At 45.0% G+C, this 25816-nt stretch overlaps 1 protein-coding gene across 3 annotated transcripts in view; it reads right to left on the minus strand.

Annotated features, from left to right (window-relative positions):
* LOC139694942 (uncharacterized) overlaps positions 1 to 25816 on the minus strand; it is a 164808-nt gene that overhangs the window by 107807 nt on the left and 31185 nt on the right. The window contains exon 1 of one of the 3 annotated variants that reach the window (XM_071593462.1): positions 1136 to 1225. The exons of the other annotated variants lie outside the window; for them this stretch is intronic. The gene's annotated coding sequence lies outside the window, so the exon portion shown is untranslated. Of the gene's footprint in view, positions 1 to 1135; positions 1226 to 25816 lie in introns of those variants that run through there. 3 annotated transcript variants of the gene reach the window in all.

The following is a 25816-nucleotide window of genomic DNA, read 5'->3' on the forward strand; positions in this document are numbered from 1 at the left end:
GCAGATAGTTATACAGTCGTATGTTCATATTGTGAAATGTGTTGTAAGTTGATGACAATCTACAATAAGTAGTATTTAGATTCGATTTACCTCTTGTGGAATAGTTATGGAGGTTGGATCTTAATTGGTAAGTTTCTAGATTAACTTTCACATGAATCAGAGCCTTAAAGATATACAAACAAAATACAGTCATGATTCTATACCTAATAAAAAAAGGTTTGCAGGAATCACGTGGTGGTATATTAGCAAGAGAGCGAATAGCTCTCTTTTGCAGTAGCAAAATTTGTTTAACACTCATTGTGTATTGCAATCCACATGATGTTATCGTCAAAAAAATTAACCCCTTTCCTCATCTAATCGGGAAATATCCGTTTTTATAAAATCCCCATTATCTTCAGATTCCTCCCGCAGAGAAAAAAGCGCACCTTGACCTCAAACACGTTGAGCTATATTTGATCCGTTTCTCAGTTCCAGACAATGCGCGGAAGTTTATAAAATATAATTAATGGCCGTTTTCACATATTATGCTCATTATCGAAACATAATTTATTAATTTATGGAAACAGCCAATCAGCCGACACTTATCAAGTTTTCTTCGCAACGGCAAATTAAATTTCGTACGGCATAAATGTTATCGAATTTTGTCAATTACCTCTCGCCAATGGGAGTTATATCGAGATATTCAGCGCAAAGGGAAAAATAATCGGTCTCATTCCAGATGACGTATTGATTATGAATGGCTTCGCGACCGGAAGGAGGGTCGGTGGGTGTTCGACATGGGTCTCCTCCACTTCCGGTCGTAGTGATGGATCGTGCGCCTGTTTCCCAAATGACAATCGGAAGCGCAGCGAGAGGGAGAGGGGACGCGTCATACCTGCGATGCCCAGCCCCTACGAATTGATATTCTCCCGGGGGCCTCCATCTCGATGACGACATGTTGGACAGTTTAGCGGCTGCTCAAAGAAGGCGTCCGTGAGCACCAGACGAAATAAAAGCGAGAATCTTGTTGGAGTCGGAACGTGCTGCCTCACGCAGTGAAACGGTCACTTAAACCACTCGGAACATCATGTCATTCGATTGGCTAATCTCTGCCGGGGGCTATGCATTCATGCATACATTAGCACACATCATTTACCTGCAGTTGCTAATGGCGGTAGTGGATGCGAATATTTTTTCAACTAGCTGCCATACGAGAACAATCACGGGAGTCCAGAATTCCAGCTTCCTAAAAATAAGAAAAACCAGGTGTTAAAACGGATTTTCAATGTTCCTTAACGCTTTTTTTTACTTTTGTGAACGAAGTTGTTATTCACATGTACATATTCTAAACAAACAGTGTCGCTATAGGATTACAAAAGAAACTCTCAAATCCGTATGAAACATGAGGATTTATCAACTATGATATGCGGCTGTTATGTAAGTTTTCAGCGAAATAGGCCCTTATTATATTTAGATTAAATAAACGAATCACTCATTAAATGTTCGTAACCAAAAACACATCAAATAAACGCCATTTCCTTGTCTTTCCTGTTTTTCGTTCCCCTAATTTTTCGTTTGCCTCTTCTCTTACCGTCATCCACTCTCTGTATTTCGATTATGTTTCTCTGCTTAACGCAATTCTTTTCATATTCCTTATATTTCGCTCACCTTCGTCCAAAATACTTTTTAGATGCATCAGCAGATTCCTCTGCTAGTTTATGATCCCCATATCTAGTGCTCAACTAGACTTTCTCAATTCTTAAGAAACTCTTTACCCTTCCTTCTTATGATTGATCCTTGTCCCTCTCTCATCACACATTCTCCCGAGAAAGACTGTTGCTCCCCGGCCCATTGACCCTTTCCGCGATAACTGAGGGTATCACAGTAGCAGTGATGAAAAAGGTTAGCTATCTGTAGGCGTTCTTTACATACACTCTTTGTTAAACTTTGGACGCATGCACTTACTTATTCTTTACAATTGCCTGTTCTGTAATTTCGTATTGATAATACCTCCGCCGGTTCAAGGCAGACCTTCACAATGAGCATTGACTGAAATTGGCCATTCTTCGCCATGCTCGCATACCAATTAGGGTTTTTAGGATCCATCTGGACGTGGTGGAAGATGCTCGCAATTGAAAAAGAATCACATTTCCGCGAGGCAAGTTAAAAGAAGGGCTCGAGGAGTCATCTCCAGACACAAAACTGCGACATTTAAGGATTTATGGAAGAAGAAGATTAGAGAAAAGTGAAAAACTCATTCGGTGGAAAAGCGCGATAGTACTAATTCAATTCGACAATTCTTCCATTCAACATGTTCGTACTACTTTCCCTTTCAAATTCTTTCATTCCATGCCCAGTATTTTCTCTTTCTCCCTCTTCTTTTCTCTCCATCGCAACCCACCCCCCTTTCCATAAAAATAAATACATACACATTGGTCTCCTTCGGCAATTGTTCAGTTACCACTCTCAATAAGATAGTCCTCTCCCACCTTTCTCCTCAACCACCTTTCTCCTCTCCTCACCCTCCAAATTTTCTTCGTTTCCCTTCCCATCACTTTCTCCATTCTCCTCCACACGACCACTTAGTCTCCGAGCCGTACAGAATTACTCCCGGTATCAAAACTTTCATTGATAATTTCTTCACTTCCATTTTTACTCTCATGTCCTTGCCAACCATTAATTTGTCTTGAAAATCCATCATCAAACATCAAAATCGTCAATGGATGTGCGATATTTTAATATCGAGATTCCAGTATGTTGTCATTTTACAAAATACCCATTTCCCGCACAAATCCATAGTAAGTACCCGACATTGCAAATCTTTGAAATGAGTACAAGGCTCACCGCTATCCATCGGAGTTCACGCGTGCTGTTCGCGTGACTGACGCCGCCGGAGTGCGTGAGTTTGGAGGACGCAGAAGGCTTTGCCCGGCACTGCTTCGGAGGACGCTCGCGCTCTTGTAGTGCTGCCGCGAACGGCCCCCGTCAAACGGGGCCCCCCTCACCAGCAAACCAACCACCGCTCTAATCGAGTACTCCCTTGCATTTGCATTAATGCAGATCGAATCTGATTGGTCAATCTCGGAGAAGTGGATGCATTTATTTCAATTTAAAAAAAAACCTTCTCCTTGGTCGTTCCGTTATGCGTCGGAAAACTGGCCTTAATAGCTTTCGAAGAAAATATCGCGGTTAGACCTTCCGTTGGATGACTGACAACCGCGACCAGGAAAAAGATAAGCCATAACTGCTTCATCAAAACGAATGCATCCACGAATGAAAAAAGAGGATTAAAGTATTCATTTACGTTTGAAAGACTTGCGTTGGTGTACTTTTAGCAATCGGTCATACGTTGTTAGTCAAATATCGCGAAGTAGTGGATATATATGTATATATGCATATATGCATATATATATATATATATATATATATATATATATATATATATATATATACATATATATACATATATATACATATATATATATACATATACATATATATATATATATATATATATATATGTATACATACATATATATATATATATATATATATATATGTATGTATACATACATATATATATATATATATATATCCCTCCCCGGACTACAACCTTGACGTGGTGGAAGGGCTTGTGCGTTCCGATGACCCCTAGAGCTGTGCTGGCGGGAGTAATAATTATTGCTCCTGGTAGAGTCACCCATGCCAGATAGGTCGAAGGTTAGGAGCCAGACGAAAGGTAGTCCACGCAGCGTCTGTTCCTCAAAGAGACGGCTGCAATGGCGTCTGACCCCAGTGGGGCGGCCAGTAAGTGATGGTGTCACGTTAAAAACACTATTGAGGAAGGCACGGGAAACCACCTCAATTATCATTCCCTAAAAAATATGATGGACAATAGAGATAATTTGAGTCCTGGCAACCACGGGGCTCGGCCCAATCGGCCGTGTGTCGTGCCCGGCAGCGGGGGAGGCAAGGCTTCCGCGGTCGTCATCCCACGAAACCCTTGCAAGGGAAAACCAGCAGCAGCAGGACAGAAGACGCAGGAGAAGAAGACAAAATTAGTTAGAATAGGAACGTGGTATGTTTGGACAATGATGAGGACAGGGAAATTGGAGAATGTTAAGCGAGAGATGGAAAGGGGAAATATAGATATTTTAGGTCTATGCGAGGTGAGATGGAAAGATAGCGGGGATTACTGAAGTGAAAAGTATAGAATAATATACAGCGGTGGGGACGAGAGCCAACGAGGGGTTGCCATAGTATTAAATGAAGAGGTAGGAAGAAGCGTAGTCAACATAGAGCAGGTAACGGATAGAATACTACTAGTGGAGATAAAAGCAGAACCGACGAACTTAGTTATTATTCAGGTATACATGCCACCGAGCAACCATAAGGAAGAAGAGGTCGATAAGATATACGATCAGTTAGAGGACATGATTGCGTGTGTTCCTACAGGGAAACATTTGATAGTGATGGGGATTGGAATGCGACGGTAGGCGAAGGAAGAGATGGTGATGAGGTGGGCGATTACGGTTTAGGCACGAGAAATGTCCGCGGGGAGAAAACAGTTGAGTTCTGCAGGAGACAGGGGTTAGTCATCACCAACACTTGGTTTAGACACCACAAAAGACGCAGGTATACATGGAAAATGCCAGGTGACTCAGGAAGATATCAGCTACATTATATCCTGGTTAGACACAGGTTTAGGAATAGTGTGATAAATTCCCACAGCTTTCCGGGAGCGGATGCGGACTCAGACCACAATTTAGTTGTTATGAAATGTAGCGTACGTTTCAAAAGGATAAGGCAGGGGCGGCGAGTTAGAAAATGGAATGTAGAAGCATTAAATGGGTTGAAAAGGAAGGAATACAAACAGGCGGTAGAGAAAATCATGGAGGATGGTAAAGGGCTTATTACTATCGAAGAAAAATGGGAAATGATCAAAAAAGGGTTGTCTAAAGCCGCAAAAGACACTATTGGAACCGTTAACGCTAAAAGGACTAGGAAACCATGGATCACGGATGAGATGATTACAAAGATGGATGAGCGGCGAAAATGGAAGAATATAAATACAGAATTAGGCAAAATGGAGTACAAAGAATTGAACAATAAATTGAGGCGGGCAACAAATAAGGCAAAAGACGCATGGTGGAAGACGCAGTGCGAGGATATGGAAAGTCTGCAGAGGAAGGGTGAAATCGGTGCGCTGTACAGCAAAGTTAAATCGTTATCGGGAAGTAAGAAAGGAAGAGCTATGCTAATAGTTAGAGATAAGGCGGGTAAGGTAATATTTGACGCAGGAAAGATCCAAGACAGATGGAAGGATTATATAGAAGAACTGTATAGTAAAGAACTCAGACCAACACAGTTAGACATCGAAAAAGAAAATGACGTAGAGGAAGACAGCTTAGGTCCAGGCATACTAGACAATGAGATAGAAAGGGCATTAAGGGAGATGAAACTAAATAAGGCCGTGGGGGTAGATAACATTCCCGTGGAACTTTTAAAATGCTTAGGAAAATGTGGGAGGAAGAGGGTATATGGGCTGATCCGTAGCATTTATGAGGAGGGTATCTGGCCGCAAGACTTTGTGAGATCAGTTTTAGTTCCGATTCCAAAAAAGGTAAAGGCCACGTCATGTGAGGACTATAAGACAATTAGTTTGATATCCCACGCAGCTAAAGTTGTTCTCAGGATCATAAACAAACGGATAGAGAGTAGGGCAAATGATTACTTAGGGGATGATCAGTTTGGGTTTAGGAAGGGGAGAGGTACACGTGATGCCATTGCAGTAATGAGATTATTAATCGAGAGGAATATAGAACACAACCAGGAGGTATTTGCCTGTTTCGTAGATTTCGAAAAAGCGTTTGATAGAGTGAATTGGGAAAAACTAATGAGTATATTGCAGAAAATAGGAATAGATTGGAGGGAAAGGAGGCTAATCCGCAACCTGTACATGTCTCAGACTGCTCAGGTGCGGGTGGGAAACGGGGAGTCAGGATGGGCAGTGTTAGGAAGGTGTGTAAGGCAGGGTTGCCCATTATCACCGTTGCTGTTCAACCTGTATGCTGAGGAAATGATCAAAGAGGCATGGGAAGAACTCGAGGTAGGAATGAAAGTGGGCGGGGAATTCCTAAAATCAGTTAGGTTTGCTGATGACCAAGCTTTAGTTTGTCAGTCAGCCAAGGGGCTGCAAGCATTGCTGAGTGAATTGGAAATTCAGTGCGACAGGTATGGGAGGAGAATCAACATTAATAAAACAAAGGTTATGCGATTTTCTAGAAAGAAAAAGGGCAAGCTTAACATCAAAATAGGAGGGCAAAAACTAGAGCAGGTAGAACAGTTTACGTATCTCGGTAGTGTTTTGGACAACACGGTCAAAGTAGTAGGGACGTAAGGAGAAGAATTGCGCTAGGCAAAGAGGCTTTCACGAGGAGGAGGGAGTTGATGACGGGGACTTTGAGTAAGGATGTTAAGAAAAGACTCGTAAAAACTTTGATATGGAGCGTAGCTATGTACGGCGCGGAAACGTGGTCATTGAAGCAAGAGGATAGACGTAGACTGGAGGCTTTTGAAATGTGGGTGTGGAGAAGAATGGAGAAGGTGAAATGGACAGAGAAGAAAACAAATGAGGAAGTACTTGGTATGGTGGGCGAAGAGAGGGGTTCGTTGGGAGCAATCCTATGGAGGCAGGAAAAGTGGATGAAGGGGGTGTTGACCGGCAGTGGGATGTTGAAGACTGTGATAGAGGGTAGAATGTTGGGCAAAAGAGGAAAGGGAAGGAACAGGATAGGGATGTTGGACGGGATGAAGGGAGGAAGAAAGTACTCGGAGATGAAGAGGGACCTGGTGTAGAGTAGAATTTAGGGTTGTGTTTTGTTAGTAGTCACAAAATATTTGTTTGGTAGTTGTGTCCATCGAAAAACCTACCTTAACCGGTATATTACCTTAAAAAAATATATATATATCCCTCCCCGGACTACGCCCTTGACGTGGTGGAAGGGCTTGTGCGTTCCGATGACCCCAAGAGCAGTGCTGGCGGGAGTAATAATTTTTGCTCCTGGTAGGGTCACCCATGCCAGATAGGTCGAAGGTTAGGAGCCAGACGAAAGGTAGTCCACGCAGCGTCTGTTCCTCAGTGAGGCGGCTGCATTGGCGTCTGACCCCAGTGGGGCGGCCAGTAAGTGATGGTGTCACGTTAAAAACACTATTGAGGAAGGCAACGGGAAACCACCTAAATTATCATTCCAAAGATATAAACAATGGACAATAGAGAGATTTTGAGTTCTGGCAACCACAGGGCTCGGTCCAATCGGCCGTGTGTCGTGCCCGGCAGCGGGGGAGGCAAGGCTTCCGCGGTCGTCATCCCACGAAACCCTTGCGGGGGAAAACCAGCAGCAGCAGGACAGAAGACTCAGGAGAAGAAGACCAAATTAGTTAGAATAGGAACGTGGAATGTCAGGACAATGATGAGGACAGGGAAATTGGAGAATGTTAAGCGAGAGATGGAAAGGGGAAATATAGTTATTTTAGGTCTATGCGAGGTGAGATGGAAAGATAGTGGGGATTACTGGAGTGATACTACCTTGAACAAAAAGTTCCCGGAATAACCACCGTGTGGCGCTCCCATCGTTCCGATTTGAGTTCTGTTTTTTTTGTTAAATTGGTACATCTGTTGTTGATATTCCCTTTAAATCTTAGTGTCATAACTTGACATTTGCAAAAGTTACGTAGCCAAGAGTACATCTATCTCTGTGTGTGTTGGCGATTTTTTACAATTGCAGAAATGGATTTAAATTTGCAACAACGAACTTGTATTAAATTTTGCGTAAAAAACGGATTTAGTGGCGCACGGACGTTGGAAATGTTGGAAAAGTGTTTCGGCAACGATTCTCTAAAAAAAACGGTCGTTTACCAGTGGCACGAGCGGTTCAGAAGTGGTCGTGAGTCAATCGAAGATGATGAACGCAGTGGCAGACCATCGACATCGAAAGTCGGTGAAAAAATTGATAAAGTAAAAGAAATGTTGGTCAATAACCGCAAATTAACCATCAGAGAAATAGCGGAGGACTTGAACATTGCCTATGGATCCGCCCAAGACATTGTGGTTAATGATTTGGGTTTCCGTCGTGTAGCATGCCAAAAGACCTCAATTTCATGCAAAAAAGAGACCGTGTTGACGTCGCAAAAGACATGATTTGCGAGGCTGAACCCGATCCCACATTCATCAAAAGGATCATTACTGGAGACGAGACGTGGGTTAATGAGTACGACACGCAATCCAGACATCAGGCAAGTGAATGGCGTTCACCAAATGAGCCGAGACCAAAAAAACCACGTCGTTTTCAGTCAAAAAAGAAGGCAATGCTGACGGTTTTCATGGATTACAACGGTGTAGTGCATCATGAATTTTTGCCAGAAGGCCAGACAGTAAACAAAGAGTATTATTTGGGCGTTATGAGACGTTTGCGTGAAGCAATTCGCCGAAAGAGACCAGAAATGTGGGCAGAAAACTCGTGGATTTTGCACCATGATAACGCACCGTCGCAAAGTGCTATCATTATTCGTAATTTTTTGACGAAAAATGCAACAAATACCATCCAACAGCCACCGAATTCACCTGATTTGGCTCCCTGTGACTTCTTTCTGTTCAATCGAGTTAAAAAACCATTACGGGGAACGCGTTTTAGCAGCCGAGAGGAAGTAATGGAAAAATCGCAGGAAGCACTGATGGACATACCGAAAACCGACCGTAACTTTTGCAAATGTCAAGTTATGACACTAAGATTTAAAGGGAATATCAACAACAGATGTACCAATTTAACAAAAAAAAACCGAACTCAAATCGGAACGATGGGAGCGCCACACGGTGGTTATTCCGGGAACTTTTTGATCAAGGTAGTAAGTATAGAATAATATACAGCGGTGGGGACGAGAGCCAACGAGGGGTTGCCATAGTATTAAATGAAGAGGTAGGAAGTAGCGTAGTCAACATAGAGCAGGTAACGGATAGAATACTACTAGTGCAGATAAAAGCAGAACCGACGAACTTAGTTATTATTCAGGTATACATGCCACCGAGCAACCATAAGGAAGAAGAGGTCGATAGGATATACGATCAGTTAGAGGACATGATCGCGTGTGTTCCTGCAGGGAAACATTTGATAGTGATGGGGGATTGGAATGCGACGGTAGGCGAAGGAAGAGATGGTAATGAGGTGGGCGACTACGGTTTAGTAGGCAAGAGGAATGACCACGGGGAGAAAACAGTTGAGTTCTGCAGAAGACAGGGGCTAGTCACCACTAACACTTGGTTTAGACACCACAAAAGACGCAGGTATACATGGAAAATGCCAGGTGACTCAGGAAGATATCAGCTAGATTATATCCTTGTTATACACAGGTTTAGGAACAGTGTGATTAATTTCCACAGCTTCCCGGGAGCGGATGCGGACTCAGACCACAATTTAGTTGTTATGAAATGTAGCGTACGTTTCAAAAAGATAAGGCAGGGGCGGCGAGTTAGAAAATGGAATGTAGAAGCGTTAAATGGGTTGAAAAGGAAGGAATACAAACAGGCGGTAGAGAAAATCATGGAGGATGGTAAAGGGCTTAGTACTATTGAAGAAAAATGGGGAATGATCAAGAAGGGGTTGTCTAAAGCCGCAAAAGACACTATTGGAACCGTTAACGCTAAAAGGACTAGGAAACCATGGATCACGGAAGAGATGATTACAAAGATGGATGAGTGGAGAAAATGGCAGAATATGAATACAGAATTAGGCAAAATGAAGTACAAAGAATTGAACAATAAATTGAGGCGGGCAACAAATAAAGCAAAAGAAGCATGGTGGAAGACGCAGTGCGAGGATATGGAAAGTCTAGAGGAAGGGTGAAATCGGTGCGCTGTACAGCAAAGTTAAATCGTTATCGGGAAGTAAGAAAGGAAGAGCTATGCTAACAGTTAGAGATAAGGCGGGTAAGGTAATGATTGACGCAGGAAAGATCCAAGTGAGATGGAAGGAGTATATAGAAGAACTGTATGGTAAAGAACTCAGACCAACACAGTTAGACATCGAAAAAGAAAATGACGTAGAGGAAGACAGCTTAGGTCCAGGCATACTAGACAATGAGATAGAAAGGGCATTAAGGGAGATGAAACTAAATAAGGCCGTGGGGGTAGACAACATTCCCGTGGAACTTTTAAAATGCTTAGGAAAATGTGGGAGGAAGAGGCTATATGGGCTGATCCGTAGTATTTATGAAGAGGGAATCTGGCCGGAAGACTTTGTGAGATCAGTTTTAGTTCCTATTCCGAAAAAGGTAAAGGCCACGTCATGTGAGGACTATAGGACGATTAGTTTGATATCCCATCCAGCTAAAGTTGTTCTCAGGATCATAAACAAACGGATAGAGAGTAGGGCAAATGATTACTTAGGGGATGATCAGTTTGGGTTTAGGAAGGGGAGAGGTACGCGTGATGCCATTGCAGTAATGAGATTATTAATCGAGAGGAATATAGAACACAACCAGGAGGTATTTGCCTGTTTCTTAGATTTCGAAAAAGCGTTTGATAGGGTGAATTGGGAAAAACTAATGAGTATATTGCAGAAAATAGGAATAGATTGGAGGGAAAGGAGGCTAATCCGCAACCTGTACATGTCTCAGACTGCTCAGGTGCGGGTGGGAAACGGGGAGTCAGGATGGGCAGTGTTAGGAAGGGGTGTAAGGCTGGGTTGCCCATTATCACCGTTGCTGTTCAACCTGTATGCAGAGGAAATGATTAAAGAGGCATGGGAAGAACTCGAGGTAGGAATGAAAGTGGGCGGGGAATTCGTAAAATCAGTTAGGTTTGCTGATGACCAAGCCTTAGTTTGTCAGTCAGCCAAGGGGCTGCAAGCAATGCTGAGTGAATTGGAAATTCAGTGCGACAGGTATGGGATGAGAATCAATATTAATAAAACAAAGGTTATGCGATTTTCTAGAAAGAAAAAGGCCAAGCTTAACATTAAAATAGGAGGGCAAAAACTAGAGCAGTTAGAGCAGTTTACGTATCTCGGCAGTGTTTTGGACCAACACGGTCAAAGTAGTAGGGACGTAAGGAGAACAATTGCGCTAGGCAAAGAGGCTTTCACAAGGAGGAGGGAGTTGATGACGGGGACTTTGAGTAAGGATGTTAAGAAAAGACTCGTAAAAACTTTGATATGGAGCGCAGCTATATACGGCGCGGAAGCAAGGCCATTGAAGCAGGAGGATAGACGTAGATTGGAGGCTTTTGAAATGTGGGTGTGGAGAAGAATGGAGAAGGTGAAATGGACAGAGAAGAAAACAAATGAGAAAGTACCTGGTATGGTGGGTGGAAAGAGGGGTTTGTTGGGAGAAATCCTATGGAGGCAGGAAAAGTGGATGAAGAGGGTATTGACCGGAAGTGGGATATTGAAGACTGTGATAGAGGGTAGAATGTTGGGCAAAAGAGGGAAGGAACAGGATAGTGATGTTGGACGGGATGAAGGGAGGAAGAAAGTACTCAAGAGATGAAGAGGGACCTGATATAGAGTAGGATGATGGATTTTGTGTTTTGTTAGGAGTAATAAAATATTTGTTTGGTAGTTGTGTCCATCCAAAAACCTACCTTTACCGGTAGATTACCTTAAAAAAATATATATTCAGGGTCCGAGCAGTAAGTATCGTGACTGGTTCGCTCTAGCCTCAACGGAGCGGTTGATGTGGGTTCGACCGGTTACCTCGGTAGAGGGGTCCCATATCACTCAGGTGCTCTTTAGGTCAGTCGCCTTCGTGCGTTCGTTGAGATAGGAGGTGGAATTTTGTGACGTGTGATTGCTTGTGGTGTCGTGCATGGAGCGCATGGACTGTTGAGCAACGCTACGCTGTGAAGTTTTGCGTTTAACTCGCGAAATCCACGTCGGAGACCTTGAACTCCTTAAACAGGCATAGCCGTAAGCCACGGAAGAGCTTTTGAGTGGCGCAAAATGTTTAAGGAAGGACGGGAGCCCGTCGAAGACGATCACCGCGTTGGAGGCCCGACGACCGGTCGAACCGATGCCCACGTGGCCAAAATGAATAACCTTGTTGACACTGATAGTCGTTTAACTATCGCCCTTATCAGTGTGGAGACCGGCCTTTCAGTGGCAACGGTCCATACCATTGTAACAGAGGATCTTGCGATGAAGGAAGGTGTGCGCGAAGCTGGTGCCGGAAGTCTTGAGTGAGGAACAAAAAATGTCACGAGTAGTAATTTCGCAATTAATTCCTGCGTCCAGGAAGATGAAGATTTTCTCGACAACGTCATTCCTCCAAGGGTAGCTCAAAAGGAGCTCAAAGGGTATCGGTTCGACTCCATCGAGGCGATTCAAGCGGCGACGACAAAGGCTCTCAACAGTATTCCGTAAACCGACTTCCAGCAGGCTTTTGACGGGTGGCAGACGCACCGAACTACAGGTGTATCGATGCAGGAGGAATGTATTATGAAGTAATTGTAATGATAACTGCTATATACACACAACATATATAAATATATATATATATATATAATGTTATAACATTATATTATATGTATACACACGCACACACAAACCCGCTTAATATCCCGTGGAAGGACACCGAATTCCCGAGAGAACTGAAGAATTGGACTCCCTTGACCGAAACAGGTTTGGGGAATTAATGGCGGTTTAAAAGGCCATGACGGAAGGAGACGATCGGCATCCATCCCGTGGGAACGAGCGCTTTTTAAAGGCCTCTTTCCCTTCTGTTGGATTTTCTATTTCGTCCTCCGGGAGAGATGCGAGGGCGGGAGGGATTTTACCAATTAAGGATATCAAGTTTACAACTTAAAGGTGGAGCACAAAACATTTCATCAAAATAATGGAATATTGAGCCAGCCATTTCGTTGCTATGGAAGCTTGAAGCGTTTAGGAAGTAGAAGACAATCCCGATTGGTACGAATCAACTGCGAAATTATTTTTTGTTCATATGACGTTTGTTGGAAGTCTGACATATAAGGTACTTTTGCCTTGTTAAACCTGGAAAAATATACAATGGTTCTCTGATGATGAATCCTGAGTGTGCCTGATGAATTTTAATGGATTTGCTAAAAGTAATTTATATTGGGTATCTTTCCCATAAAAGGACGTACATTACTAGCGAAATTCCGTCCTTTTTCCACGTGGGACGAAGAATCGACTCTTCGCGTATTGGAGGTTAGCCTGGCCAAGCGTCAAGAACCAGGGAGGCAGATGGAGGACGCCGAACGAGACGGAGGAGCGGAGTACCGTCAGAGGGGACGGGGAGGGTGAGGCCAGAAAGCGGGGGCGGCGGATCTAGGGAGGGGGTTGGCAGTCTATCCAATCAATCTTCGGATTGCCATGCCGATGACGGCGAAGCGGCGGTGCACGAAATAGGGCAATATGACGGACGGACCGTCCGTTCGCTGGATGGATTCGACTCCTATCGAATATTGGTAATACTTTCAGACGTTCGCACTAGTCCTCGGTGACTCTGCAGAAGTGAACCGATTCGCAGAAATTCCTTCCCCGGGAGCTACTGCTCACGTTACTGAACTGGAGGATTGACGTGCGTAAGGGGGGAGGGGGGAGGACCTTGAGCAAATACGGAGGAAACTCGAGAGGACCCCCCCCCCACGCTCACTTCCTCGGTCCATTCGCATCCTCTTACCCCGCTCGGCTATTTGCAAGGGGCAAGGTGTGGCACGGATGCGAATCCCTCTACCCCCGCCACTCCTCCATTCCTCTCCCAGCCGTCCAAGTAGGACTTCCGACCACTAGCTGGACTCCGCGGAATGGTCGCCGCGGGTGGAATCCCGAGGAGGAGGCAGAAAAAGTGGGTCGGGAGGAAATTACACCATCGGGTGTGCAAATGCGATGCGGATGAGGCCGGGTGATGTAGATGAGGGGTAGAATGTCAAGGCAAAGTGAAGCGCAGGGAACAGACTTTTCGGTGTGCCATGAAGACAGGCATAAGTTGCGCTCCGCAGTAGAGTGGAGTGATGGGACAGCGAGTGTGGGGCCTGGTATTAGACTCGTCACCAGGCAAAGGGCAACCACCTCCGGAAGGTGGGCAACGGATGTTCCGTATTAGCTTCTGATGAACTTCCGAAGCCTAGCAACGCAACTGTGAAGATGGCGTCAGAGCAGTGGGGGAACCGTGATTTCAAGTTCCCACGAGGATGCTGGGAGACAAATTACATAAGAAGCGAAAACGGAATGAACGCGTAAGAGATCAAATCACCCGCCGACAATTTTCATATCGCTCTCTCTCTCTTTAGCGACAGGAAGCACGTCAATTTCATGCACGCGCCTGTCACTTTCTGCGGCAAAAGACAATTGTCCTGGAGATTGAAAAATACCATTTCCTCATGAAATGCAGCCGTTAATTTGGACGCGCGATGCTCACCGGGAGGCGTTCTATCATTTTGTTAACGTTCTACGGTCGCATTGCCTTGAGCGCACTTTTTCCGAAAGAGTACGGAATTGATATGAATCTCGTTTTCTTCCCTTTCGTAATCCCCCGCAAAGGAGGAGGGGTGGTGGTGTGGGAACTGCGGAATCACGGTAAGGTCAAAATCCCTCCCTCTCTTCCCCCCCCCCCCCAACCGCCTTTGATAAGGTCGGAGGCTGCTGAACGAAGTTGGTTTCGGGAGTCATTCGTTGTCACGTCATTTCAAGGCGTTAAGCGTGGCGCTAGGCCCCGAGGTAGTACAGGGTTCGTCCGGAAAATAAGTGTACTGATTTTTTCCCGCCGCTCCAGGCGCGCCCAGCACCGCTCTGACGGGCTGCGATTGGAGGGGGGTATGTTGTCAAGCGACGCTGAAAAAGGCAGTCGGCTCTGAGCTGTGGTGTAGTGAGGAGCTCTGTTAACGCGAACCTCCACGCTCGACCCACGTCACGGAACGCGATGCCGAAGTTTTTGGAGCAGCGTTATTCCATCAAATTTGCGGTAAAGCTTGGGAAATCGTCTACCGAAACTGTCGGTATGATTAACCAGGCTTACGGGGAGTCAGCCATGTCCAGAAACATGATCTTTCGGTGGCACAAGATGTTCGTGGAGGGCAGAGAAGAGGTCGACGACGAACCACGGCCTGGACGCCCATCAACGACACTCACCGACGAAAATGTGCGAAAAGTTCGCGATGTACTGAACTCTGATCGTCGTCTTAGTGTTCGGATGATAGCAGAGCAGTGTAATGTGCCAAAAACAATAGTGCACGTCCGGCCAGCGATCAAAAACATCTGGCGGCTGCATCACGACAATGCGCCGTCTCACACCGCGCTTGTCATGTCGGACTTCTTGGCCAAGCACGGCGTGGCAACGCTGCCGCACCCGCCCTACAGCCCGGACTTGGCACCACCGGACTTCTTTCTGTTCCCGAAGATAAAGAGGAGTTTGAAAGGAACGCGATACGGGACTTTGGACGCCGTCAAAGATGCCGTGACGACGTGTCTTCGAGAGGTTCCCGATGATGCCTTCGCGGGAGCGTTCCATGAGTGGGAACGCCGCTGGAACAAGTGTATCGACTCACATGGGTCCTATTTTGAGGAATATTAGCTTAAGATATGTAAAAGTGTATTAATTTTTTTTTTCCTGAGCTCATTACACTAATTTTCCGGACGAACCCTGTATGTTTCGCGGACTCTCGATCGTTTAACGCTTCGCCGCGCGCACTGCTAACGGAACCCGCCCCTCGCGAACACTGCGTCTCGGACAGCAGCCGAGAGTGACGGAGACTCTAACGCATGCATCATCGGTGCAATCCATCGGCGGCGACACTTAGCTATGCTACCAATACACACATTCATAAATAGAAGTTTCAATCAAAGAAAAATTTTACGCAAGCTTGTTGGCAATTGGGAATTCTAGGAAGAGGTCTCCAAAAACCCGAAATGAGTGGATCTTCGATGCAGATATTTTGGTCCGCTAAGTTAAACACATACAGGAATAAACGCCTTAAATTGGCATAGTGCTGCCGCATTGACCGCGTCCCGCACAAATCCTCGCTTAGTCGCTGGCCTATATAAATATATATATATATATATATATATATATATATATATATATATATATATATATATATATATATATATATATATATATACTTGGACGGCACAATAGAACACAAATAAAATAGTAACACTTAAAAGGACACTCACATTGTAAATTGTTTTAGCTTTCGGCCTTCTTCAAGTAAGACTGAACATTTTCTGGAGAGCGGTTAGGGGTCTGGGCAGGGGAGGGGAGGTGAGGTGCAGGGAATGATGGGAGGGAAATTGAAGATGGCGGTTAAGGGTGGGAATTTTGAAAGATCGGAAAGCTATTATATACGCGGATTCTCGCGTTCTCACCTCTATGTTGGTGGCTGAATCAGGTAGGGATTCTAGGATGCTGAGAGCAAAACACTGGTCGAATGAAAGGTTGTGGGAATTGGCGTGTGAAGAGATAGGAAGAGAAGAGAGTGAGGCAGATTTGCAGGAGTATCGATGATTATTCATGAGAATGATTAAGGGGGTAATGCATTCGCCTATGTAAAAGGAAGTGCAATGTTTGCATGACAAAAGATCAATAATGTTTTTTGGGAGGCAATTAGCATGGGAACGAGGTGAGGGGGCAATGAGGGGATTTAGGGAGAGGGGAGTAGATCTAATAAGTAGACAAGTTTTACATCGGGGGCAGTTGCAAGTAGGGGAGATATTAGGAAATTTGTTGTGGGGGGGCGCCAAAGGGTTGGTGGATCTCAGGAGGATTTTGAGATTGGCGGGTCGTCTGTATGCGATACATGGGCATTGGGGTAGTAAGGATGAGGTCGCGTCATTGTCATATAAAATGAGAAACAGTCCTTCAAGGAAGGTTTTCAGTCTGCGTGATCTGGGGAAATAGGTGGTGTTCCAGCGAGAGAGAGCTGGGAATCGAGCGTTTCGTGTGTTGGGGATGACAGCTTGTGTGTTGTAGGTATTTCTGATGGTTAGTGCCTTTCATGCGTGCTGAAGTGGTGAATTTGTTGTTTTGAAGTGACTCTATCCGCGGACACCGAATTTGCAACACCACAGCCACTCTCAACAAATACCTCGACAATCAACTCCTTGCACTCTTCAAACGCGGTTACCCAGAAAAGCTCCTACAAAATAAAATCCACTGCTCCACCCGACCATACACACCACATAAAAACAAGCCCACATCCGACGCAGGGCTCAACCTTTGCCCCACCTATTTCCCCAGATCACACAGACTGAAAACCTTCCTGCAGGTGGAACATTTTACATAACTCGAGAGTGTTTTGGGCCAACACGGTCAAAGTGGTAGGGACGTAAGGGAGACAATTGCGCTAGATTAAAGAGGCTTTCACAAGGAGGGAGTTGATGACGGGGACGTTAAGTAAGGATATTAAGAAAAGACTCGTAAAAACTTCGATATGGAGCATAGTTACGTACGGCGCGGAAACGTGGTCATTGGATCAGGAGGATAAACGTAGATTGGAGGCTTTTTTATTTGGGTATGGAGAAGAATGGAGAAGTGGACCGAAAGGAGAAAAATGAGGAAGTATTTGGTATTGTGGGCGAAGAGAGGGGTTTGTTGGGAGAAATCCTATGAAGACAGGAAAAGTGGATGAAGGGGGTATGGCCGGCCGTGGGATATTAAAGACTGTAATAGAGGGGAGAATGTTAGGCAAACGAGAAAAGGGCAAAAACAGGATAGGGATGTTGGATGGAATGAAGGGAGGAAGGTAGTACACAGAGATAAAGAGGGACTTGTTGTAGAGAAGGATGCTGTATTGTGTTTTGTTAGGAGTCACAAAATATTAACTGGCAGTTTTGTCCATCAAAAACCTACCTTAACCAGTAGATTAGTTAATAATAATCGGAGCTTTAATCTTTCTGCTTGATTTTGGGTATCACACATTCCTGGAACTTGTCATGAAGGCACTGTCAATAAGGAAAGGCACGAAGGATCATTTCAGAAAGGCTATCACACTGCTTCTTATTCTGCAAGCTTAGACATAGAAATAGAATATGACGTAGATAACGATGGCATAGGTCTAGGAATACTCGACGAGCAAGGGTATTAAGGGAGATGAAATCAAATAAGGCCTTGAGGGTGGATAAAATTCCTGCGGAACTACTGAAATGTTTAGGAAAATGTGGAATTAAGAGGCTATATGGGCTGATTCGCAGTATCTATGAGGAAGGAATCTGGCCAGAACACTTTGTGAGATCAGTGTTAGTTCCTATTCCGAAAAAGATGTGGGCTACATCATCTTAGGACTACAGAACAATAAATTTTATATCCCACCACTCAGCTAAGATTGTTCTCAGGATCATAAACAAAAAACAGAGAGCAATGCTAATTATAAGTTTGGGTTCAGGAAGGGGAGAGGCATGTACGATGTCATTTCAGTAATGAGGTCACTAAAAGAGCGGAATATAGTATACAATTAGGACATATTTGTCTGTATCGTATATTTCGAAAAGGCGTTCGATAGAGTGAATTGGGAAAAACTACTGAGTGTATTGCAGAAAATAGGAATAGATTGGAGGGAAAGGAGGCTAATCCGCAACCTGTACATGTCTCAGACTGCTCAGGTGCGAGTGGGGAACGGGGAGTCCGGTTGGGCAGTGTTAGGAAGAGGTGTAAGGCAGGGTTGCCCATTATCACCGTTGCTGTTCAACCTGTATGCAGAGGAAATGATTAAAGAGGCATGGGAAGAACTGGAGGTAGGAATGAAAGTGGGCGGGGAATTCGTAAAATCAGTTAGGTTCGCGGATGACCAAGCTTTAGTTAGTCAAAAGTTTACAATCAACGCTGAGACCATTGGAAAATGAGCAAGATATCAAGGGTCGAGAAACAGTCGGTAAAGATCAATTCAAATAAAACCAAGATTATTTGATTTTGAAGAAAGAGAGAAGAGCTAAGTTTAAAAAATGTGAAATGGTAGTTTCTTCAAACTAGACCACGTGTGCGTTTACGTATCTCGGAAGTGTTTTGGACCAAATTGGTCAAAGTAGTAGGGACGTAAGGAGATGAATTTCACCAGGCAAAGAGGCTTGGGACATTGAGTAAGGATACTAAGAAAAGATCAGTCAAAACTTTGCAATGGAGCGTATTTATGTACGGCCCGGAAACATGTTTATTGACGCAGGATGATAGATGTCGACTGGAGACTTTTGAAATGTGGAGAAGGGTGAAGAAGGTGAGTTAGAGGGAAAGGATAGTAAATGAGGAAATGAGGTTTGGTAGGAGAGGGGATTCTTGGGAGAAATCATTAGGAGGTAGGAAAAAATGGATGAAATGCGTATTGATCGGCAGTGGGATGGTGTAGACTGTGATATAAGGGATAATGCTGGGCAAACAAGGGGAAGGGATGGGGAGAAATACGGGGGAACAAGAAGAATTAATATGATATGCTTGCTGGACTGCATATAGGGAGGAAGGAAGTTTGCTGTTTGAAGAGGGACTTATCGTAATGTCGGATGCCAGATAATGTTTCGTAAGGAGAAGCTTATAAATATAATTTGTTTGCATCGTGTTTGCCAATGCAAAACCTCCCTTGAACGGTAGACTATCAAAAATAAAAGAGTTCGAAACGGATTGTTGCATTCCTTAGCATTGCGGGAAAGACGGTTAATATTCTTCATGCCATGAAGAAAATATTTTTTTAATTTCTCGCATTGATGTTGAAATACTTTTCAGCGCCAGACCAGCGCTCGAAGCTAAAAAGTGAAAATCAGCCCGAATGACCCGAATTTGCGTCCAGTTTTTCTTTAACTTTACGGCTACATAAAATGCATTTACGCTCTATCTCTCGAAATATCTTTTGGTCCATTTTCCTTCAAGGCCACCATTTACTGATGTAATATTTTCACATATATTAATTTTAACATCATTTAGATAGTTTTATCGGCAACAGGAATTGGCAAATAATTCAGTTATGTACGAGACCGAAGTCCTTTCATCTTCACTAAGGCTACCAGTTGAATGACGCCTCCGGTAAAGGCCCATCATAATGGCACTCAGCGATGAAGTGACATCCGAGGGCGTAGTTCACTTTTCAATAAACTTTTCAAGTAGTAGTAATATTTAGGGGAGGCGACCGGCAGCTGAGCTTATTTGCGCCATAGGGGATGGACGAAAGGATGAAGGATGGAGAGAAACCCGGCGTCGGCATTAGCCTACTCTTTACGAAAGGCCCCAAGGGGTCCGCAGTTTAACGTCCCATCCGACGGACGGCGTATTCACTCAAAGTGCCATCCAAAAAGCAACTCAAATAGGGATCGGGATACTACTGAAAAATATCCACCACCGCCTGGATTTGAACCCGGGCGCTCTGGGTGGGAAGCCAGTAAGATGGCCATCGCAAAATCTCAATCCCCCTAACTTTTCAAGTGCCCCACGTAATAGCAATAGTGGTTGCTTGTGTAACAAACGCTTTCTAACAAAACGATGAAATTTCTCAATCACAAAACCTCCAAAACAGCTAGATAAAACAAACCCATTAAGCAAAACAGTAAGACGAGACCAGCGATTCGCCGTTCTTGGAGCCACCTCGTTTTCAACCGATGACGGCGACATCAGCAAGGTCGACGTAACGACAACACTTCACCATGGAAACATAAATGCTTTGTGAAAATATCACAGCAATAACTCGGGCGGTTGTTTTTTAGCGTTGCGATGCTATATCTGAATGTGAATGAATGCAAAGAGTGTGTGAAATGCACTCACACATCAGGTGAGATGGAGAAGTAATCCTCTCTGTCACTTGCGGCTTCCCAAGGAGCTATTGTACAGCGGAAATATTCAGACGCGAAGCTTAGGGTGGCCAGAAACTCCGGAAATCGAACCAGGGCCTCCAGCGCCCTCATCTCTCTACCACGCGCCTCCTCTATCAATTAGCACCAAGTTGCGTCCGTCGCTGACGCTGCAGTAAGGTAGCCAGCGAATACGGGGCTGAGGTTCCCCGTTTCCGCCTCGGCCCGAACCCTTCTCCCCCGCACCAAACTGTGGCACAGATCGTGTGCCCTGCAGAGGAGCAGGAGAAGGTCACACGCCCCCTGGTCTCGAGCACCCACTTAGTCCTTTCACGTACAACATGGCCACAAAGTTTCGTACGACATGGACTTCAATGCCGAAGCAACGCAGTCAGCCGGAATGCACTTCTTTGAATCGCATCGTACGATCATTGACATGGGTCGGTCGGTCGACGGAAGGTGTTTTTCCCGGGCCGTGATTGGGCCAAGTGCCGCCTCACCTCCAGGCCTCGCCAAGCACACAACCCTTCACACATTTAAAAATCACACGCACCACATGTGCAATACACATATGCACATTGTGCCATTCTTCAACCGCACACCTCTCTCTTCAGCCTCTCCTCTTCATTCCATTGCCCCTCTCACGCACACCACATTCTTCCCATCTTCCATACATGCACGTCATATCATAGCATTCTTCAGCATTCCGCCAATACTAAATACGAGGGCGGTGCAGAAAGCAATCTCCGTTCATGTAGTAATAGGGAGCGAAGAGTTGGGGGGAGCCGAACGGTTGTTCTATTTACAACAACACACCCACTCACACACCAGGTAGGCAGCACGCTTCGAGATTCAGTATTTTGGAAGGCCACGCCGATTGTCAGGGACCATTACGTTCGACTTCCACCACGTCACGCCTGAAGCTACTCAAGCTTCAAAGCTGCTGACATTCATACGCACACTCGGACTATCTCCTACCTACATCACCCTGTCCGTCGTCATCTTTCTTCCATTTCTCCTGCAGCAACCCAACCCTCTCCACTTCCCCTGTCTTCACGCAACAGTGAAATTAGCGTGAGAATTACACCCGCAACGGCCGATGTCGAAGATTTAATTGGGAATAAACAAGGCCCTGTGCGTCAGATGCTTATGACCATTCAAGCGCGATCCACCCCCTTCCCCTTCCTCTGCTCCGGAGACGGCCTCCGTGGAGAGCAAGCATGTACAAGCCCCCTCTCATCCCCTGCCTTCCCCTCTCCCCCGAGGCCTCCGTCGCATGGGCCCTCCCCGCACCAACAGAGATCCTGGGTCAAGTCTTCCAACACTTAACCTGTTGTGAAATCTGTTCAGTGTGCGTTCCGTGAAATCTCGTATTACTCGCCGAAATAAGTGCATATTATGTAAATAAACATATTATGCAAAAATAATGCATGCATATATTTACTTTGAAACATGAAATATGGGTATTTCGCCTCCTGCATATCATGGGTATTTGCCTTTCGTCACATTTAAATTGCACCTCTTGGAAAAATTCACGTCCAGCAGCCGGAGCCAAGATTTTTTTCGTTCATGTACTCATGATTAGCTCTTAAAGAGCACGTCCTAGTAACAATTAATTATCCTTCTGCCTCGAAAAAAATAAGAGGGCCTCTCGAGACAATTCACTTTTGCCCTCAAACGCCCTCGGTGTTCCCTTGCCTTTCGCTGACGACCTTCGGGGCGGTCCCGAGGTACTAAACCTCATTCTTCATTGCCAACTACTTTCTTCAAGAAATGCGCGTTGAACAAAATCCGGGCGGTCGAGCGGCCGTGACCTTAATCGCCGGCCACGCCTCGCCTGACGCGACTTCGGGCGCCTCGCAGCCACTCCCCACTTGTGATCTGATGCGACTGTGCTCCCACCAGACAGTGTTCGTTATAAAAGAAATAATAACGAGCCTTTGATGCTTCCCCCATGCGATGCACACGCCTCAAATCTCGAATGGAATGCACGGCGAAGGTGGAACGGTGGTGCTTGGAATTAAGCACCGAAGAAAGAAGAGGGTAAGAATGGAACGGCGCCTGCGCAAATCGATTCAAATGAAGATGGATTCCCACACGCCAGGCCAAGATAAACGCTGCAAGTGTGTGGTGCGAATGAAAGGACAATAAAGTGGATTCACCGGGCGGGAAATATGGGATATAACGTAAGAGAGTGGTCGATTTCCAGACACTTAACAGAGCATTTCGAAGTGAAGGACTCGGGTGGATTCAAGTGCCTCGTCGCCATCCTCCCTCCAGTCGCCGCCGCCCAGCACACGGCGCGGAATACTTCTTTAGCACAACCCACACAATACTTACTCCATGAAGCACTCTTCAATCACACGTGATATTCATATAACCTACATAATCCCTTTAACCTCGAGTCTGCCCTGCTTCTCTCTGCCTCGTTCCATCGCCCAAATGCATCCTCCTCTGTCACGTGCCAGAATCACAGTCTTCTTTGCCACGTTCGCCACTCTAAATGCAATCTCCTTCCCACCCCCTTCTCCTGCCTTTTCGTATTTCCCCGTCGACGACCTTCCCTCATCTTCCCACCCATCAAGGCACTTGTCTTTTTATTTCCCTCCATTTTCCGTTCTCCGCGCACATTTCAAAAGATTCCAATCCATGAGTACGCCAATACTCCTGTCCCATACACTTTAGTTTCCATGTCTTAAAAATCTTTGCTTCGTATCAAAGTGTTTATGTAAAAATTTTCCCCGATATTTTCTTCACGCATGTGTTCAAGGTCCCTCTAATCGGCTTCTTCCTCGTTTACAAGTTTCATTGGCCGGGCAGTACGTTTCCCAGCGACGCAGGAGCAATTTCTGATGCCCCTCAGGGAAGCGTAATATGGCCATCGCAGGGTGAATGAGGGACCCTTGTCCTAGCCCAAAAATAACCTCTCTTTTGAACATGGGCCTCTCATTCTACCCCTACCCCAGAGTAAACCACGAAACAATCCTCGCGGATGTATTGCATTTTCCCGGAATCTCTGGTGGAAAGTAATTTGGAATTGCCAACCGTTACCTCGGAAACTATCCAAACCCCTTCACACCACGCTACGAAAACTCAAGTCTGTTTCTACCCAAGAATCCAATACCCTCCCCTCAAATCATCCAGTGAAAATCTTTACCAGCCTTCTCCGGTCCAGAATTTAAAACCCGTCTTTCCTCAAGTCCCAAAATCTTCAACCCAACCTGTCTCCCACCGAATCCTCAGAATTAAGAAGACTCATTAATAATCAAAACATTATCATTACTTCGACGGAGAAAGGTTCGATGGTTGTAGTTTAAATAGAACCGATTACAGGTCCATTTTAGCACCCCTCCCACCCTCTGACCCTCCACACAAACTCAAAACAATAGAGCTCGCGTTTATCTGGTTCCTTGATTACTAATAGTTGTCAATATTAGGCATTAATCACCCCAATCTTCACATATTTTAATCCTCCCTCCGCTCCCAAGACTTTCCATATTATTCCAACACTTCAAAAAATCCCCCTCCCAACTCTTCCCCTAGAAAAACTTTCCCCACCTTCCATCAAGCCCCTTCTTTTATATCCTTTCTCGTAGTTTCTTCCTTCTCTTCCTTGAGAAAGGTGGCTTGTACCACCAAAAATACGAAAACCAGTAAGTTTCTTTGACTCTTTTTGTGTGTTTCTGTATTTTTGTCCTTCCTCGCTAGTGCTAACTTCAGATACATTATTATTCACAGCCGTGAGATTTTCACATAAGTTTTATATAAAGAAAACCATAAACAAAGTAATCAACCTGAAATTCGGTTTGGTAGGTGATGGTAGAGTTCACCCAGTATACATATGATGGATGGACGAAATTTCTTATCAAATAATATGTGGCCCCTAGCAAAACACAACATCCTACTCTACATCAGGTCCCTCTTCAGCTCTGAGTACTTTCTTCCCCTCTTCATCCCGTCCAACATCCCTATCCTGTTCCTTCCCTTTCCTCGTTTAACTAACATTCTCCCCTCAATTACAGTCTTCAACATCCCGCTGCCGATCAATACCCCCTTCAGCCACTGTTCCTGACTCCATAGGATTGCTCCCAACAAACCCCTCTCTTCGCCCACCATACCAAGTACTTCCTCATTTGTTTTCTTCTCTGTCCATTTCACCTTCTCCATTCTTATCCACACCCACATTTCAAAAGCCTCTAGTCTACGTCTATCCTCCTGCTTCAATGACCACGTTTCCGCGCCGTACATAGCTACGCTTCAGTCAACGTTTTTAGGAGTCTTTTCTTAACATCCTTACTCGACGTCCCTGTCATCAACTCCCTCCTCCTTGTGAAAGCCTCTTTGCCAAGCGCAATTCTTCTCCTTACGTCCTTACTACTTTGACCGTGTTGGTCAAAAACACTACTGAGATACGTAAACTGTTCTACCTGCTCTAGTTTTTGCCCCCCTATTTTAATGTTAAGCTTGGCCTTTTTTCTCCTAGAAAATCGCATAACCTTTGTTTTATTAATATTGATTCTCATCCCATACCTGTCGCACTGAATTTCCAATTCACTCAGCAATGCTTGCAGCCCCTTGGCTGACTGACAAACTAAAGCTTGGTCATCAGCAAACCTAACTGACTTTACGAATTCCCCGCCCACCTTCATTCATACCTCCAGTTCTTCCCATGCCTCTTTAATCATTTCCTTTGCATACAGGTTGAACAACAACGGTGATGATGGGCAACCCTGCCTTACACTCCTTCCTAACACTGCCCAACCGGACAGTGTTAGGAAGGGGCGTCCCCGGTCCTTACTCGTACCTGAGCAGTCTGAGACATGTTCAGGTTGCGGATTAGCCTCCTTTCCCTCCAATCTATTCCTATTTTCTGCAGAATACTCATTAGTTTTTCCTAATTCACTCTATCAAACGCTTTTTCGAAATCTATGAAACAGGCAAATACCTCCTGGTTGTGTTCTATATTCCTCTCCATTAATAATCTCATTACTGCAATAGCATCACGCGTACCTCTCCCCTTCCTAAACCCAAACTGATCATCCCCTAAGTAATCATTTGCCCTA

Source organism: Hetaerina americana, unplaced genomic scaffold (genome assembly GCF_022747635.1).
Source record: "Hetaerina americana unplaced genomic scaffold, ioHetAmer1.1.p SCAF_6, whole genome shotgun sequence".
Taxonomy (NCBI): Eukaryota; Metazoa; Arthropoda; class Insecta; order Odonata; family Calopterygidae; genus Hetaerina; species Hetaerina americana.